The sequence below is a fragment of the Protopterus annectens genome, chromosome 16.part0 (assembly GCF_019279795.1).
Source record: "Protopterus annectens isolate FY-2018-M chromosome 16.part0, PAN1.0, whole genome shotgun sequence".
Classification (NCBI taxonomy): Eukaryota; Metazoa; Chordata; order Ceratodontiformes; family Protopteridae; genus Protopterus; species Protopterus annectens.
In genome coordinates this window covers 407,205,336-407,225,336 of record NC_056750.1, presented here as the reverse complement: position 1 = coordinate 407,225,336, position 20,001 = coordinate 407,205,336, and the positions used below count along the sequence as shown (strand labels likewise).

Here is a 20,001-nt window from a genome sequence, read left to right as displayed (position 1 = left end):
CTAGTGCCCTCACAAAACATAATATTCCTGGGTGCCAGCTTGAATACAACAGCCCAGATGGCTTATCTCACGCCAGACAAGCAACGACAGCTGTTTCAATACTTCAAAATAATGGCAACAAAGACCCAACTCCCTGCAAGAAAAATTCTGTAGGCCTTGGGATTCATGGCATCTTGCATACTACTAATACCATTTGCAAAACTGCATATGAGGAAATTACAATGGTACCTGAAAAGTGCATGGACTCAGCACAGCCACAGCTTGGAAACAATGATACCACTCATTCCCTGCCTTCAACAGGAGTTTCTATGGTGGGCACAGGCATGTCACTTCAACAAGGGTCAGACTTTCACCTTACCCACAGCCAGGCAAACTATGACAACAGATGCATCAGACTATGCCTGGGGAGCACACATGGCAGGACAGTGCATTCAGGGTAAATGGACTGCAGATCAGAGGCATCTGCATATCAGTCAAAAAAATGCTAGCAGTACAGAATGCCCTAACAGCTTTCAAGGACCTTCTACACCCAGGACAACTAATAATAAAGACGGACAATACCACAGTGATGTGGTACATAAACAAGCAAGGGGGCACACATTCCTACCCTCTATGCAGGCAAGCAATGACCTTGTGGAACACTGCACTGTCTTACCAGGTTCAATTACAAGCACAATTCCTGCCAGGAAAGAAAAACACATTGGCAGACGACCTAAGCAGAAACATCATGGATCCACACGAATGGAAACTAGATCCACAAGTATTTGCAATGACAGCTCAAAGATGGGGACACCCAGACATAGATCTGTTTGCAAGCCCCCACAACCACCAACTTCAAAAATTTTGCACAAGGACCTTCCATCCACAAGCTTGGAAAGTGGACGCCCTCTCATTCAGTTGGAAAATATTAACAGTGCATGCCTTCCCTCCACTGCCTCTTCTAGCAAAGGTACTGCTGAAAGTCAGATTAGAGAGGCCACAAATTATACTCGTTGCACCTTTATCCAAAGCGGTTATGGATGTCATTTTGGAGGCCAGGAGGCCCAGCACCAGGAAAACATATTCAGACAAATGGAAAAGAATTTGCGCCTGGAACCAGGCTAAAGGCCTAAATCCCCTTGATCCAAACATCCCTCAGATTCTACAATAGTTAACTGAGATGTTACACAAAGGACTTTCCTTTTCATCTATTAAGATCCACGCCTCAGCAATTTCAGCTGTTTACAGCACTGATCCTCCTTTATTCTCACATCCACTCTTAAGACAGTACCTCAGAGGAGCTAAGAACTTAAGACCGCCAAGGAGAGCTCCAACACCTACTTGGGATCTCAACTTTGTTCTGGAAAAGCTTGCATTGCCGCCCTTTGAACCAGCCTTTTCAGCTGATTTAAAATTTCTTTCATGGAAAACTGCCGTACTACTAGCAATAACCTCAGCTAGAAGAGTCTCAGAGCTACAGGCACTAATGGCAGTGGAACCTTTCCTCATTTTTCATCAAGACAGAGTCTCTCTACGAACTAATCCTTCCTTTATGCCAAAGGTGGTATCCAATGTGGCCCTAAACCAAACCATTCACTTGCCCACCTTCTTCCCAAATCCCCAGAACAAAGGAGAAAGACTCCTGCACTCTTTGGACATTCACAGGCAATTACGTTACTACTTGGATAAAACTAAGGCTTTCAGAAAAACTGACCAGCTTTTTGTAGCCTATGCTACAGGACCACAAGGAAAAGCTATCTCAAAACAGACCATTTCTAAATGGATAGGGCGTTGCATAAGATTCTGCTGCACACACCATGGGAAGCCAGTACCTGCTAACATTAGGTCCCACTCCACCAGGGCTACAGCTACATCAGCAGCCTTTCTCAGGGGAGTGCCAACCAAGGATATTCTGGAAGCTGCTACTTGGAGTTCAGTGCACACCTTCACCAAGCACTATCACTTACCTCTATACTCTAAGACTAGAGCTGGTTTTGCCACTGCAGTTCTGCAGGGCTTACTAGCTTCTTCTAACCCTGTTTGACTCCACCTCCCATCCTTAGCTTTGGGATTCAACCCAAGTGTGATGACTGCAGCAGGGTAACACGATGAACATAGTACAGTTTTGTACCTACCATAAATGTAGATGTTCGAGTGTTCACCCTGCTGCAGTCCAGGTTACCCTCCCTCCATCCCCTCTGAACTAGCTGAACTTATTTCTACCACTCTATCCCATGTTACATCTGTGGTGTATTTGCTTGTGCCTAAGGGTATTGTTTTATTTTTATATAGCTATATGTATGTATATATATATATATATATATATATATATATATATATTGCCTACCTATTGGGGGCACCTGACATCTGTGGCAAGAAAAACTGAAGAAAATGGCGTTGGATGCCACTTATATACCCTTGGTGCACTGACGTCAGGGAAGAAGCGACAGCAACCAACGCCGGACCAAGACTTTGGAATTCGGGCCGACTGCGGGACCGCCTGACGGCAGGATAACCCAAGTGTGATGACTGCAGCAGGGTGAACATTCGAACATTTACATTTATGGTAGGTACAAAACTGTACTTTATAGGCTAATAGGTGCATATGTGTACACTAGGCATAATATATGCGGTCTAGAAGGACATTAGTAGCTTAGCCACTACATTTTTCCTATTTCACTTGTCTATAAGGAACTGAGGGGCCACACCCAGTGTAAATTTGTGGTTAACCATCCATTTGTCATAATTAGATTTAAAAACAGGGAAGGAGGATTTTTTGTTTGAAGTGGAGATTGAGCGTCTTGCAAAGACAGGGCATCATTTGGGAGAGATATCTATTCTACCAACAGCCGATGTTTCATGGGAGACCCAAAATGGTGTTCATACTGACTGAGAAAAGTTTAGCCAAAGCCCCAGGGAAATTCCCCAATTCTTTTTGCTAATTGATGTGATATCTTTAACATTCATGCAGGCTACCACCATCTCCGATGGGGGCTTGATTTAAAACTCATCCGAAGGATGGCATGCTCAGGAATACTGCATCCCCTTATGCCACACTGTAGGGTCAGTACTGGCAAATGAATCCATTTTATCTGGTGTGGGAATAAAACCCACCATCTTCTGAGCTTAAACTTTCTAGCATCAAAGGCAAATTTGTTACCTGTTGAGCCACTGATACCGCAGGATGGCATACATTGTTTTTTTTTTTCGTGGATATTTGAAAGATATTGCTCAATGTTTCCCCTGTCATTATTGCCAAAGATTCAATCCCCTGATATGATGACATCAAGGACACTTGCTGAACGACTGCCTGGTATCTGGCAGCAGAGGAGGTACCCCATTGAAAAGGCCTGACAATGGCCTGTCAAAGGGATCCAATATTGGAGCTGCATGACCTAACTGTAATGAGTCCAGAAACCAAAAGCGTCTTCCAGGTTTGCCTTTGCTTTGAAGTCATCCCTCCAGCTGTGGCCTCTGCTTAATCTCCCAGCTTATCCCTATAACAGATCTGTGTCCCAATCCTTGTCTTTGGAGGTGGGCAAGATTAGGTGTAGAGAAACCTATTTATCACCAGCTTTTGGGAGCAAGATCTTGGTTTTGGATGCCATCAATCCTTGCTTGCTAGAGTACTGTATGTTACTTCAGGCCACCAAAATAACAGCTCCTTGAGTGACTGGTACATATCTTTGGGTCCAGACTCTGGCTGGGTGACAGATTTTTGTGCTCCCCTGAGGTTGTTGCTTGCTCACTGAGAGCTAAATCAGTTCCCACAGGTCCTGTATACCTATTTTTGTGCATTGTAGTTCTTTGGGACTGTGAAATTCAGTATGTAATGGCAACATGTTACAAATCTGTACCAGTCTGCAGTGTGCTTCCACCTCCCATCATTTTCCAGAGCTGCTGCCATTAGCATAAACATCCCTATTACATGCAAGCCAGTGACTGGTGTGATGTTTGGTTATCATTATTCCTCATCTACAGCCTAAGATTGTCAATGAACTCTGAACAGAGAACATGGTAGAGAGAAAGACAGACAGACGGTTGCTTTCTTCTCCCTCTGATTCAGAGGAATATTGCAAAGCACTAGTAGTTTACTCAGCTAAGCTCAACTTTACTCACTGCATATCCCTCAAGGTAGAATGTCTAAGGTCATTCACCTCCACATGGGCCCCAGCAGGGTCATACAAGTAGTTAGGATTGTGATGGATTCTGTGGCCCTTTAATATCCCTGATCTTAGTGTCAGAGAGCCAGCTTGACTGTAACCCTCTCCTTAGCCAGTTTGGTGAGTGCAGTATCATTGTGTCCAAGAGCAGAATTGCCTATATTAAGGACTTTAGGAATCAAAGCAGGCCTATGTTACTTTAGAGACTCCAACTTACAGTTTAGGTAATTCTCTGTAGAGGTGCGTGAAGGTGCAGGTGTGGGTGTAGGTTTCTAATGTAGCCACAGATGACTGGTTGCGTGGGAGGTTTTTTTTACTACCTTGACAGAAGCAATAATAGCGGTATATTACAGTTTACTGATGGTGGTTGATCTACAGAGATGTGCCTCAGTATGCCTAGTACTAACAGATTGGTCAGGTGAGAAGGAAATGCTGCTTGTCACTCCATGATAGGAGTTAAGTTGCTTATGCTGTATTAAGGTGCTTGTATGGGTTAAATTAAAATTCTGTGAGATAGTTTGATATTCGAAAATGTCACAGTCAAAGAAGCAATGAAATGCTTGAAACACTCAGCATTATAAATACAGTGCATCTAGTAAGTGTCCCCCCTTCCCGTTCAAACTTTTACTCTTTGTGGCAGATTACTTCAAAAATAGTTTTTCCTTTGGTCTTATTTTATTTCAGCTCCATGAGTCTTCACAAATCAATCTTAACAGATGTGTAGCCAGGACTTGCAATATCTGATTATTTAGTTGTAGTTATTACTAATTTTATTAAGCTGTGTCTGCATTTCCTAAAAAAGCTGTTATTCTTTACATTGTTAGTATCAGGTTTCTGCAGAAAAATGTGCATCATTTGTATCATATTACAATGCGTTGTATGTTTTCCTTATCACTTTTACAGACTGCTTGCAACAGATGGAGTGCTACAACTGTGTTCAGATTAGCAGTGTGACAGATTAGCACCAATATATGTAACAATAAGTAAAGTATGTTATCTCGGCAATAGTCTTTTTTTACTCATCACTTGTACCACCAGGCATCATACTTACATATTTATTCAACATCTTACAAACTGTGTATCCTTCTGTAAGTGAATATCAGACTATACCAAAACAATATTACTCTTCAAATGTAAGAGCAGTATTGCACAATGTCTGTAAAAACAAGTTTTAATCAGGTGTTACAGCGAATTGATGAAAAACATGTTATGTTAAATAACTCACAAAGTGGTTCTGCCCACACTGTTATCCTGAACGCTTGCAGTTTGATTTTTAGATTGGGCTCACAGTATTCTTAGTCTGTGACACTTGCGGCTCACACACGCAGTGCTAAGTATTTCTAAAATCAAAGAAAGACACTGTACACACTACAAAATCAGTTTCATTATCTTTGGACTTCACTTCCACATCTGTACTCAAAATCAAAGTTAATAGTCTCCATAATCCATGAATCTCACTCAGCAGCAGCAGAAGTTGTTTCTCTTTCCAGATGCACTTCCAAACTGTAGGTGATACCTTGCAGTTCAAAGTACCATTCAGAGGTCATTAATATTAATACAAATACATGAGCACATGACTGACCTCTCAGCTATATCTGTTTTGCGGGACCATTCCTATTTTTAGGCACGATTTGCCCATTTATGCTATCTACCAATTTCTGGAGGTGTATTTCTACTTTCAGGCTTAGTTTACAACTCCACATTATTTTCTGACCCCACACACGCACACACACACACACACACACACACACACACACACACACACACACACACACACACACACACACACGTGTACAGACAATTATGAAGCTGTTTAGAGTGCAGGAAACCAAGACTACATATACAAAATACTAGTGCCACTAGCAATTTAAAGAGAACACACATGTCACATTCCCTTTTCAGGAACAAAAATAAATGATTGTGTGAGATTCATTTTTTACAATGTCATTTATTAAAATCTACAGATTTTACCGTGCCTTTGATAATATGCTTATATTTTTCTCAATGTCAGTTTTTTGCATTTCTGAGTAATGTCACCCAGTCCTGCCAGACGTTGGAGGAGCTATATATTATTAGCAATTCAGATTTTATGCTAAGTATGGGGCTAGACATTTGACTGGTTGTACCTACTTTTTGAGAACCTTAGTACCTATTTCATTGTCTTCAAGTTGATGAGTGTGGCACATGGCCACCTTTGTTTTAATAGTGAAACAAAAAAATTGAAAAATAAATACTGAAATATACATCTAACATTGGAAAAAATAAATGTAACAAAAAACAAATCACACTAGCAGCTGTTTGAGGCTTATAGGAACATTTTTCCTGCCCTGTTGACACTGCCAGCCTTCAGCGGCACCACAGTCATCTGGATTATGGTTACTGGCAATCCCCAGGTTTCAGCCCAAGTTCTGTGGACTTAAGTATGTTTCTTTATCATGCGCTTGATCTTTGTGGTTTGCTTCTCTGCCAGTTTCATGAGTAGATGCTTTATGAGTTGCCTTAAGGCACCACTGCTCTTCAGCAAACTATTTTGGGATTCCTTCTAACCATTGTATACCCAAACTGCTTAGTGGGCTGTATTGTTTTATGCAGTGTGCTGTTCATTTTTCCTTGATTTAGTATTATGACATGCTAAGCTTTATGTACAAATAAAGATTAACTGATTCATTCATTTGACTGTCCTTATTGCTAACAGAGAAAATATGCTTTTCTCCTGGGTTTGTTTCCTTCATCAGAATGTCTGGTTATATGTGGTGGTTATCATTTCACTGCAGTAGAATGGTCTTGTTTTTTTATGTGTCTCCTTTTCCTGTCCAGTGCTTCGAATTCTCCTGATGAAGGTCAGGATACAAAGTTCCAGGCAGAGACACCTCATATCAACTAGATGCATTTGTGTTCACTTGTTTTCTCTTCTAGAGACAGGGATGGAGGGAAGAGAATTACACCAGTTTTGTTGTCAAACTTTTGCACCTACACTAAACCAAGATGTTCATCTTGTTACACTGCAGCAGTCATTACACTTGGTTATCCTGCCATCAGGCGGTCCTGCAGTTGGTCTGAGTTCCAAATTCTTGGTCCGACGTCGGTTGCTGTCGCTTCTTCCCTGACGTCAGTGCGCCAGGGGTATATAAGATGCACCAGATGCCATTTTCTCCAGTCTTTCTTGCCGCGCGGTGCCCAAAGCAGAAGCAGTTCGCAAGTGCCGGTCAGCCGACTCCTGAGATTTTCAAAGTCGAATTTCAGATCCGAAGTCTTCAATAAAGCTAAGTACCCTGTTGGGGAAACTTTTTTTCTTGCCTCAGACCGATGTCAGAAAAAGTTAATAATTGTATTTCTTGTGGGAAGCAAATACCTCGTAAGGACTTCCACTCTTACTGTATTCCATGCCTAGGTCCTGATCACGACATCACTAGTTGTCGGTTTTGTGCTAGATTTAACAAACGCACTATAAAAAGACGTTTTGATTTTGCTTTGCACTACTTTGGCAGAAGGTTCAATTATACGATGCTGTCGGATCAGCTGACGACCTCAACACCGAAAAAACGCAAAGACAAGGATACAGACAGGCATCCGAAGTCCAAAACCGATGACGAAACCTCTTCTAGGCCAGTCGCTGGTTCTCAGTGAGGCGCTTTCGCAGCCCCTGACACCCACTACCTCAGAGCCACAGGCCGCTTCCAACTCCCACGTGGAGACATCTAGGCCTCTGGAAACTCGAGTTATTGGGCCTACGGAAACTAATCTCTCAGATGGGTCCGGAGCCGCTGAGCAGACATCGGCTTCTGAGGGTGTTTTCAGACCTTCACAACTTACCATTAAAACAACAGCCAAGACAAAGGTACCATTAAAGACAAATAAACAAGTACTGCATTCTCCTGGACAGTCCTCCATGCCTAAGAAACAGATGCTTAAACTGGCTGAAGACCTCATCACTCTAATCAGGGGTTCCCATCCCCCTCCTGAGAAAAGGCCTAGGCAGGATACAGACTATGACTCCTCTGATCAGGTTTCCATTTCCTCTGATTCCTCTTCAGACCAGGGATACTCTCTACCCCCCTATGAGGACTCTGATGCTGAAGAATCTATCCCTTCAGCCTCTCCTCCTGAGGATTATTCTTTTGGGGAAACTTTACATACCATGAGGGAGCATTTCCATTGGGAAAGCCAGGATTACTCAGAAGCCAAGAAAAGGCTCAGGGATTTCCTCTTATTGCCTCAACCCAGACCCCTGGCTATTCCGCCTTTGCTAGATATTGTGGATGATGTGTTCTCTGAATCTAGTTTATCTCCTGACTCTTTGCCCCCTGCTCCAGCCAAGCCTGATAGGTATTATAGAGTCCCTGACTCTCACAAGTTTCTTTACAAAAACCCTTCTGCTGATCCAGAAACTTTTTCCTAGGGTCCAAAAGGGGTTAAGGCTTCCATTGCAAAAAATCCAGTACCCTCTGACAGAGATTCCAGAGCTTTGGATAGATGGGGGAATAACGTATACACTTCTGCAACTTTAGCAGTAAGAGCTTTAAATTGCCAGTTTCATATGCTTAAGTACCAACAATATTTAATGGCTCAGTTAAAATAGAAAATGCTTGCAAGCACAGAAGCTCCTGATTGTAAAGAAATGCAGGATTTATTGCATGCAGTTGAACAGGTGGGAAAACATACTCTGCAATGTGGTTTTGATTCTTTAGAGGCCTCTTGTAGAGCCCCAGTTACAGGTTCTGTGATTCGAAGACATGCTTGGTTAAAAGAACAAAGTTTACCTGATCATGTTAAGGCAAAATTATTGGATGCTCCTTTACAGCATGATACTTTGTTTGGTGTTAAGGCAGAAGAGGTGTTAAAGAAAATGGAGGATAAAGCTAAATCTATGCAAACAGTCAATTATTTCTTACAGGTACAGCCACCTCGGTTTAGCAGAAATTGGCCAACAAAGAATTGGTCCTTTCCAGTGTCAGACAGGCCAGCGAGAGGCAGATACAGACGCCCAAGAGGCAGATCTCAACCCCAAGGCTCAAACAGACAATGACAGTGGGGCACCTCAACCCCAAAAGATGGTGAGGACAAGCCTCAACCTTACAGGAAACAGTCACAATGACCTTCCCCTTCATATGCCAAGCACATCCCTTTTGGAAGTCCCCTTAGGGGGAAAACTAGCACTTTTTTCTCAAAACTGGCAAATAATCACCCAAGACAAATGGGTCCTGAATATTGTGTCTCAAGGTTACAGATTCCACTTTCATACTTTACCAAGGCTAAAAGGAATGCCAGACCTGCCACAAAATCAATGGGCAAAGGCACAAAAACAAATTTCAGCCCTCATGGACATGAGAGCTTTTCAAAAAGTACCACAAGAGGAACAAGGACAAGGATTTTACTCAAGACTCTTCCTGGTCCCCAGAAAGGACAAGGCCTGGAGGCCCGTACTAGACCTTTCAATTCTGAATACTTACCTGGATATTCCGAAATTCAAAATGTTGACATTACAGCAGCTTCTACCCATGCTGGGCAAGAAAGCTTGGCTTGTTACTCTGGACCTCAAAGAGGCATACCTGCATGTCCCTATCAGACAAAATTGCAGAAGATTCCTCAGATTCAAAGGTGGTACAATGCAGTATCAATTCTCTGCACTGCCCTTTGGCTTATCTACTGCACCCAGAGTCTTCACAAAGTGCCTGGCACCAGTAATTGCATTTTGCAGACAAAAAGAAATTCAAATATATCCATATCTGGACAACTGCCTCGTTCAAGCAGAGACAAAGGACATTCTTCTACAGCATCTGGCATTTGTAAAAAGGTTGCTAATTTCTCTAGGGTACACAGTAAATGAAAAGAAGTCAAAACTAGTGCCCTCACAAAAAATTATATTCCTGGGTGCCAGCTTAAATACAATGGCCCAGATGGCTTACCTCACGCCAGACAAACAAGTTCAACTAACTCAATATTTTCAATTGCTGGCAAGAAAGTCCCATCTCCCTGCAAGAAAAATTCTGCAGGCCCTGGGATTCATGGCATCCTGCATACTACTAATACAATATGCCAGACTGCATATGAGGAAATTACAATGGTACCTGAAAAGTGTTTGGACTCAGCACTCTCACAGTTTAGAAGCAGTAATACCAATGATTCCCTGCCTACAACAGGAGTTTCGATGGTGGGCACAGGCATGTCACCTAAACAAGGGTCAGCCTTTTACCCAACCCACAGCCAGGCAAACTCTAACAACAGATGCTTTGGATTACGCCTGGGGAGCACACATGGCAGGAAAATGCATTCAAGGCAAGTGGACCACAGACCAGATGCATCTTCACATCAATCAAAAAGAGATGTTGGCTGTTCAAAGTGCCCTAACAGCTTTCAAGGACCTTCTACATCCAGGACAATTACTACTAAAGACAGACAACACCACAGTAATGTGGTACATAAATGGGGCACTCATTCTTATCCCCTATGCAGGCAAGCCATGACCTTGTGGAACACAGCTCTAACATATCAAGTTCACCTGCAAGCACAATTCCTGCCAGGAAAGAAAAATACTCTGGCAGATGATTTAAGCAGAAGTATCATGGACCCGCACGAATGGAAATTGAATCCACAAATCTTCACCATGGTAATGCAAAAGTGGGGATGCCGAGACATAGATCTTTTTGCCTCCCCACTGAATTGCCAACTACAAAACTTCTGCACAAGGACTTATCACAAACAAGCATGGAAAGTGGATGCTCTTTCATTCAGCTGGAAAAACCTAAAAGTTTATGCCTTCCCGCCACTGCCTCTCCTTTCAAAGGTACTCCTAAAAGCTAGACAAGAAAAACCACAGATGATCCTGATTGCTCCAGACTGGCCACGCCAGCACTGGTACCCCATCTTAAGGAACATGGCTCAAGGCCCACCATGGATTTTGCCTCAAATTCCACACCTTCTGACTCAACAAAACAATCAGGTCCTGCACGGTCAGCTCAAAACCCTAAACCTGGCTGCATGGCAGATACATTAGTCAAACAGACAACACCTCTCTCTAAAGCTGTTATGGATGCCATTTTGGAGGCCAGGAGGCCTAGCACCAGGAAAGCTTACTCAGAAAAATGGAAGAGATTCTGCGTCTGGAACCAGGCTCAAAGCCTTGACCCTCTTGTTCCAAACATTCCTCAGATTTTACAATACTTAACTGAGATGCTGGACAGAGGCCTATCCTTCTCATCAATTAAGATCCACGCCTCTGCCATTTCAGCACATTACAACACGGATCCTCCTTTATACTTTCATCCCTTGCTAAAGCAGTACCTCAGAGAGGCTAAAAACATAAGACCACCCCGGAGAGCACCAACTTGGGACCTCAGTTTCGTTTTGGAAAAACTGACCCTACCACCTTTTGAGCCAGCCAATACAGCCGATCTGAAATTTTTATCATGGAAAACAGCTCTGCTCCTGGCAGTAACTTCAGCACGAAGAGTCTCAGAGCTACAGGCATTAATGGCAGTGGAACCTTTTATAATTTTTCATCAGGACAGGGTATCTTTAAGGACAAACCCTACCTTTATGCCAAAGGTGGTATCTAGTGTGGCCCTTAACCAAACCATCCATTTGCCAACTTTTTATCCAAACCCCCAGAATAAAGGGGAGAAACTTTTGCATTCTTTGGACATACACAGGCAGCTACGCTTCTACTTGGACAAAACAAAAGCTTTCAGGAAAACTGAGCAACTGTTTGTAGCATATGCTGCAGGATCACAGGGCAAGGCTATCTCAAAGCAGACTATATCCAAATGGATAGGACACTGTATTCGGTACTGCTACACAGCATGGAAAATCAGTCGCAAATAACATTAGACCACATTCCACCAGGGTAACAGCCACTTAAACAGCGTTTCTCAGAGGAGTACGTACCAAGGAAATTTTGGAGGCTGCAACTTGGAGTTCAGTGCCCACCTTTACCAAGTATTACCACTTGCCTCTTTACTCTAACTCCAGAGCAGGATTTGCCACTGCAGTTCTGCAGGGCCTCATAGCCAATCCTAACTCTTTAAAGACCCGCCACCCAACCTCAGCTTTGGGATTCTACCCAAGTGTAATGACTGCAGCAGTGTAACACGATGAACATAGTACAGTTTTGTACCTACCATAAATGTAGATATTAGAGTGTTCACACTGCTGCAGTCCAGGTTACCCTCCCTCCATCCCCTCTGAACTAGCTGGACTTATCTATACCTTTCTATCCTATACAACCTTTGGGGTGTATTTGCTGATAACTGAAGGTATTGTTTTTATTGTATATTTTTGATTAGCAATACGTATTGCCTACCCACTTGGGGGCACCTGACATCTGGGGCAAGAAAAACTGAAGAAAATGGCGTTGGATGCATCTTGTATACCCCTGGCGCACTGACGTCAGGGAAGAAGCGACAGCAACTGACGCAGGACCAAGACTTTCGAACTCAGGCCGACTGCGGGACCGCCTGACGGCAGGATATCCAAGTGTAATGACTGCAGCAGTGTGAACACTCGAACATCTACATTTATGGTAGGTACAAAACTGTACTTTATTTTTATTTCCTTTTGTTGTAAAATATGAACCCATGATGTCAGTGGAAGATGTTAGTGATCTATGTCATACTGCTGTATTTAGCTTCCTTATCCTTTATCCTCAATTTCCTTACTCTGCCTCAGAAAACTCTGCCATTTTTGTTAACTCTAGGCAGTGCATTCCTAGGCCCTATGACTCTCTTCATTGTATTGTCTCAAATATAACATGAAACATGCTTTTCAGTTGCCATTTATGTCCCCTTCATCCCATTTCAGTTGTTTCTGAAAGTATGTTACATCCAGATCATGCCCCATTTTCTCTTCTTGTTTCTGTTGTGCACCCTGCTGAGTTTCCTAAACTTATGCTTACAAATGATATGCTTTATACTTTTCATCATTTGAAAAGTCTCTGTGATTTCTACCAGGTTTATTTAATTTTCATAGCCTACAGAAATTTGCATAATATTCAGTGTATGATGATTAATAGAAGAATGATAATCCAGAGGGAAGCAGAATGTAAGAAAATACCGATGTTGGTGGATCTTGATGCAGAGCAAGCATTTGGCAGTATAATCTGGGATTTTATGGGCAGTGCAATGGAAGTATTTGCATTCCCCGATACAATAATAAGGTTAATCAGGGGGATATATGAGGATTCAGAGGCAAGAATTAAAGTGGCAGAGTTCCTGTCTGATAAGTTGTTTCTGAACAGATGAATCGGGCAGGGATGTCCTCTTTCCCTTTTGTTTGCCTTATAGTTAGAGCTATTGGCAAAGAAAATAAGGGACTCAGAAATTCAAAGATATAATTGGTATAATAATCAAGAAAAGTTGACTCTATTTGCAGATGTTATTTTGTGTCCGATAAAACGAGAAAAGGACGTCTCTGTGTTGTGAAACATCTGATACAGTTTCATCTCCTATCAGGATATAAAATTAATGAAGATAAAACAAAGGCTATAACTTTATATTATGTACCCACCCATGAATTGATTCAGCAATACCCATATTTATGGGGACACGATAAAATGAATTATTTAGGGAAATGGATTGAAAAGGCTTCTGTTATGGCAGCTAAAGGATATGTGGGAAGAGACTTAAAGAAAAAACAAAAGCTGAGAAACTGGAAGATGTTTATGGATATGGATAGCAAGATACAAACAGTGAAATGTTTTTAGTCTCTTTTAGTTTTATATACAGGTCATGGGTATTTTTATCAACCAGAGGAGAAGTTGTTAACAGAAATTAATAAAGAATTGAAGGAATTTATCTGGGAGAGGATGAGGGCGAGGGTCTAGTGGTATAAGGTGATCCTTCCAACAGAACAAGGTAGTTTAGGATTACCTGATTTGAATTAATATTTTAGCGCTACACAGTTAAGGCTTGTATACATAACACAAGCAGAAAGTTATAATTCAAAGTGGAAAGGGATGATGATGAAGCAGTGGGTAAATTCAAGAAATAAGGAGAGAGTAGGATTTTGGATGCAGATCCTTAAGGAGAATGACAACAATCACACAGAATATTACATCCATAAAATAACAGAAGTTATTATGAGAACCAAGCCAGAACAAGAATGGTGAAAGGAGTTTTCGCTGATATGGATGACTGCAATTAAGGGGTACAGGGAATAGGCAAGAGGAGAATGGAATTTACTGGACAAAACTGGCAAAGGAACCAAGTTATTGGGATCAAATAACTAGAGAAGGAACAATAATAGAATGTGAAGAGGCCAAGAAGACATTTGGACTGCAGGCTAGAGAGACTGCTTTCCCTACCAGGGATTGATATCGGAGTATAGGCAAAAAGAAAGGGAGACGGGATACTAAGTGAAAGACCTGTTTTGATAGAGTTTTTACTTGAAGCTAGAACAGAGGTTGCTCTTAAAATAGGGATAATTAATAGGGCATGTAAAATATTGTACAATAAACATAGGCATCAATCAGAAGAGGTTAGAACAGATTGGGAAGAGAGATTGTATAAACAATTTACAAGGGAATAATGGGAGGACATATGTATGGCTCGCAAGTATGCAGCAAAGTCTAGAAGATTTATGATTTTTGCCTGGAAGTGTTTCTGTAGGAGAGTTATACCCCAAGCAGACTCCAAGAATTTTTCCTCAGGTTGATGGCAAATGTTGGAGGTGTGATGGGAAAGAAAGAGGTAACTGGGAACATATGTTTTGGGAGTGTAAGGAATTGACAGACTTCAGAAATTCTTTACAGTGTACTCTTGTCAAAAATATTGGTTGAGCAAATGGGTGTAACTAAGGAAATGATTATTTTGAGTTGGGACACAGGATCTGAATTGCCTAAGCATAATAAGGCCTTTTTAAGTTTAATTCTGGTGGCTGTCAAAAAAGCAATTACTATAAAATGGAAAGCATAGTGTATACCAACTATATTTGAAGTATTAAATATTTTAACAAAGATAAAAGAACTGGACTTGATCTTTAGAAAAGGGAAGGAGCAAATTATATAGAAATAAGTGGAAGTTGTTGGAACAGTACATGCAGAGTATTGATGCAGAGGGGGAGTGTGGTTTAAAGGGAGGCAGGAAGTGGCAACTTATATAATGTTAGACTGATAATAATTCAACAAAAGAATATATATGATGTGTAACATATGTAACTAGGAGCATGTTATTATGGATTGTTATAGCAAACATACATTTATATAAAATATGTAAAGCCAAAGCAGGAATCCACAGTAGACACAGTACCATACAAGACAAGCCTTTTATTGATAAAATTGAAGGGCTTTTCATCGAAGTATTAAGACTTCATCAGAATAACCTTATACAAGAAACACTTTGTTTAAATAGTAAACCTAGCTTAAAATAGAACATCACTTCCTCTGTAGAACAATTATGTATTAAACAATAACATACATTAAAACTCTAGAAATAATAAATAACAAGACTTTAAAAATACTTGTTAACTCGCATAAAAAACATAGATTTAAGCTTCAGTACAGAACTAATAGAACTCCTGTCATTTAATCCAGGAGCTTGGCATGCATTAGTTTTGATCTGCCACTTAAGCTCCATGAATTCTAAAAATTCATCAGAAGGTCCACCTCGTGGTCCCAAGCCCCCTTGTGTGTTGGGAATAGGGTGATGTGCCTGAACAGAGCATTATTCTCATTCCTGTAATTAATATCGTAGGTGTGTTGATATATTCTCTGTCTGAGTGCCCTAATACTTTTTCCTACATAGTAAGCATCACATGACCCACATAATGCAACATAAACTACCCCCTTGAAGTAACAAAAATGTTTCCTAACGGGTTGATGTACCCAAAATGTTTAATTTTAATCTTATTAGTGTCCATCATGTATGGGCATTGGGGGCACCTACCACATTTATAGCTACCTCCCTGCCCTACTTTTGGAATACATCTTTCCACCAACCCTTTCAAGGAGGTCTCCTTCTTGTAAACGACTAGTGGTTTACTTCCCAGTCTATCACGAACACCCAAGTCCAAATTAAATATGGTCCAAAATTTCATCACAATGTCCTTGATGTCATAAAAATTAATGGTGTAAGGAAGAATGACAGCTGTACTGAAACCCTTCTGTCTTCCCTGTACAGCTGACCCACTAGGTGCATGGGACAAAAGGTCCCCACTTCTCTCTGATTAATTACGTCATCAGCAATTTTGTTTATGAAGTTGTCAGGGTACCCTCTCTTCACAAACATGTCCTTCAGTACCCCACATTCTCTCAAAAAATCATTGAATTATGAGACCATCCTGGCCAGCCTGACATACTGCCCTTTAACTAATGCTTTCTTTTGGTGTAGTGGGTGCCATCTGCTGTAGTCTAGCAGTGAAGTGGAGTATGTGGGCTTACGATACAAATGGGAGGTAAAGCCCTTAGTTACATGGTTCTTTTTGATGGTCACATCAAGATAGTTCAGTGTTTCACTGTCCTTTTTTATAGTGAATTTCAGAAAACTGGTGGTTTCATTGATAAATGTGAAAAACCTATTCAGGTCATTTTTCACCTCCTTTCCAAAATAGGACAATATTGTCCAAATAGCACACATACAGCACCCAATAGTCCTTAAACTCAGAGTTCAAAATGAATAAGTCCTCCCATTGAACCAACACAATATTGGCGAATACTGGGGCACAACAAGCACCCATCGCTACACCCTCTATCTGTTTAAACAAATGCCTTTCAAAGCTAATGTAGTTATTCTCCAGAATTAGTCCATACATGCCCGAATGGTCAGGATGGTCTCATGTCCGAATCTAGTGTTATTACACAGAAAGTCATAGAACCATTCTAACCCCTGTTCCTCGGGTATCACAGAAAAGAGGTCACAAACATCAATGGTGACAAGTATAAGGTCTTCTTGACACATATCTGGTTTTACTTTACTGAGAAAGTCCCAGGAATCTCTAATAATGAACTGTTTCCCTGTTTGCGATCCAGGAAACACTAACCTGTCCGAGTAAGAGTAGTGTTATTTGCAGAAATGTACTCAGTTGGCAACTGAGTACCGTTCTGCATATAGCAAAACGGAGCCATGACAGCTCCAAATAAAGGATGCATCCAGTTGAGGAAGCATGCCAATGGCCAAATATACGGCCATTGGCATTTTTTTCCATTGCAAAATAAAAAAATATATATATTTTTTTTACCTCGATCTCTGATGTTTAAGCATAGCGCAGCGCCGCGCAAACGTGCTGCGCTCTAAAAACCAGAAAAAAAAATAAAAGCCACAAATAGGGATTTTATTCAAAATATTCATCTGCCATACAAGTGAATGGCAGGCTGAAGATAACATGGCTACTGAGTAGAGGTTGCTAAGGGGGAAGCTCAGTCTGAGAGATGTAACCAAGCATTAGTAGGCAATCCTATGCAAATGAGGATAAGGATAGTGAATCCCAATATTTCCTGCTATGTGAACCATGTCCCTAGAGTGTAAGAGTAGGAAAAGGGGAGTAACAGAGTAGAAGATGGGTGACATCATGAGGGGGTATGTATCAAAAAGACTGTAAGCTTATTGGAGCAGAGGTGCATGTATTTGCTGTGAGTTACTCAGGACTAAAAGAGGTGTGTCTACAGTTGTCTAAACTGAAATCAAGAAACTGAAGGTATACACCGTGGCTATCACTAACCTTTCTTGCAAAGCTGCTGACACTGTGTGCGTGTAAACCAGTCTAAGCCTGTGTGCACGGGTGTGCGCCCGTGTAAGCCTGTGTTAGGCTGTCTAAGCTAGTATACATGAATGTGCACCCGCCTAAGCCCGTGTAAGTCTGTGTGCGTGTGTGTGCACTCGTGTGCGAGTGTTTGCACGGCGCTGCCCCTGTGGAAACAGAAATGGGGAAAGGAAGTAGTAGGAAGTTAACCAAGGAGAACTAGCAGAGCTACCAGGTGAAATCAATCAGAATCAGCACATTACACAGTCAGTACAGTAGCCCAGCCCAGCACCTAAAACTCTGCAAACAACATTCCCCCATGTTTTCCTCAGAAACACTGCAACACTGCAGTCAACAAAGACAAGTGAAAACTTAAAAAGCTTAAACTGAGACATAAAAATTTTAGGAGCTGTCATTGCTGTTATAAGGCAACATGTGCAAGATGCTGAGGGTGGTGCCATTGCAAATGCTGCTGAGCAACCCACAGTGAGGAGATGGAGAAGAGTGTACACACTCAGGTTAACCTGCCAGGGGCTACATGAGCTAGAGATAGTGGAGCGCTATAGAGTGGACAGAGAGCTCCTGCAGCAAATTGTTGAGCTGTGCAAGCCACGCCTCACACACACAACCAACAGAGGGGAACCCATCCCAGTGGAAACCAAGGTATGTGTTGGCCTAAGAATACTAGCAATAGGTACCTTCCAGAGACCAACTGGTGATATGATGGGGATTTCACAGGCATCAGCATCAAGGGTACTGCACCAGTTCCTGAATGCCATGTCAGCACATGTCGGTGATCTTGTATATTTCTCCAATTCCCCTGAGGTATTGGCCAGCAATATGCGTCTCTTCCAGCAAATAGTGGAATACCCTGAGGGTAGTGGGTGCAATTGACTGCATGCACATACACATCAAAGCACCAGCTGGTGAGCAGGGTAGGGCCTACATCAACCGCAAGGGCTTCCACTCCATCAACTGCCAGGTCGTGTGCGATGCCCAGGGCATAATACTGAATGTGTGTGCTGGCTGCCCTGGAGGCTACCACGATTCCCATATCTGGCATCTGTCACAGCTGTACCAGACATTTGCAAATGGGGACATCCCTGACGGTCACCTAGTGGGGGATGCTGGATACGTGCTGGAGCCATGGCTGATGACACCCATCAGAAATGCACACACACCCCTGAACAAGAACTCCATAATGAGGCACACGCACAAACACGAAATGTAATCGAGCTTTTGTTTGGGATGCTCAAGTCACAGTTCTGGTGCCTGGACACATCTGGTGTCGCCTTGCAGTACACACCAACTACATGTACCCAAATTGTTATGGTATGTGCCATGCTACACAATATGATCCTGCGAAAACAGCTGCAGGAGGAACAGCATGGGGCAGGGCCAAACAGCCCCCCACAATTGCCAAGGCCTGCACAGGCACAGCGTGACTCGGAGGAGGAACAACCTGAGCCTGCCCCAGTAGGCAGAAGGAGGCGTGCCCAGTATGCCTTGTCCTTGGCAAAGAGGCAACGCATTGCACATACACTGACTCAGTAGGAACCCTGGAAATGATACCTCTCACTGACTCGCACATAAAATAAAAGGGATGCCTAACTTGACACTACCTGTTTCCAAACATGTATAGAGAGTGTAGTATGTGCATCCGACATAGGCAGCCCTGCAGCACCACCTGAGGCATGATTGCCATGTTTTAAGCAATATAAAGCAGTGCTAAGCAGCTTTTACCAATATCTAGTATATGTAAACAAAATTGCTCGTGCAATGTTGGCCAAGGTCGGCCAAAGTTGAGCAAAGTCAGTTAAACATGCTCATATCTGCTTTACTGTTTCTTAAGCAGTCTGGTCTGGCCAGCATGAAAATAAAAAGCAGTGACAGGGCTTGAACCCAGGATACTGTGCACTATAGTCAAAGTACTGAACCACTAAGCCATGATAGCATTACAGTGGTACATACACAGCAGGACAATTGTACACTAATGCAAACACAAAGCAATGCTGTATCATGCCCCTAATGAGGCAAATGGGTAACCTCACCCACGCGCCTATGCAGACAGAGAATATCAGGCCAGACGTTGTGATGTGGGTTGTGTAGGCTGTGAAGTCACAAGCTAATATATGTGGCAATGGACGCTAAGATCTGTAGTACACTATTATGCCTCAAGCCAGTACGATAG

The 20,001-nt window shown here is 42.1% G+C and overlaps 1 protein-coding gene across 1 annotated transcript in view; it reads left to right on the top strand.

Annotated features, from left to right (window-relative positions):
• The window catches only part of LOC122790792 (dehydrogenase/reductase SDR family member 4-like), a 582,153-nt gene that overhangs the window by 463,101 nt on the left and 99,051 nt on the right, over nucleotides 1–20,001 (top strand). The gene's annotated exons all lie outside the window — the stretch shown is intronic.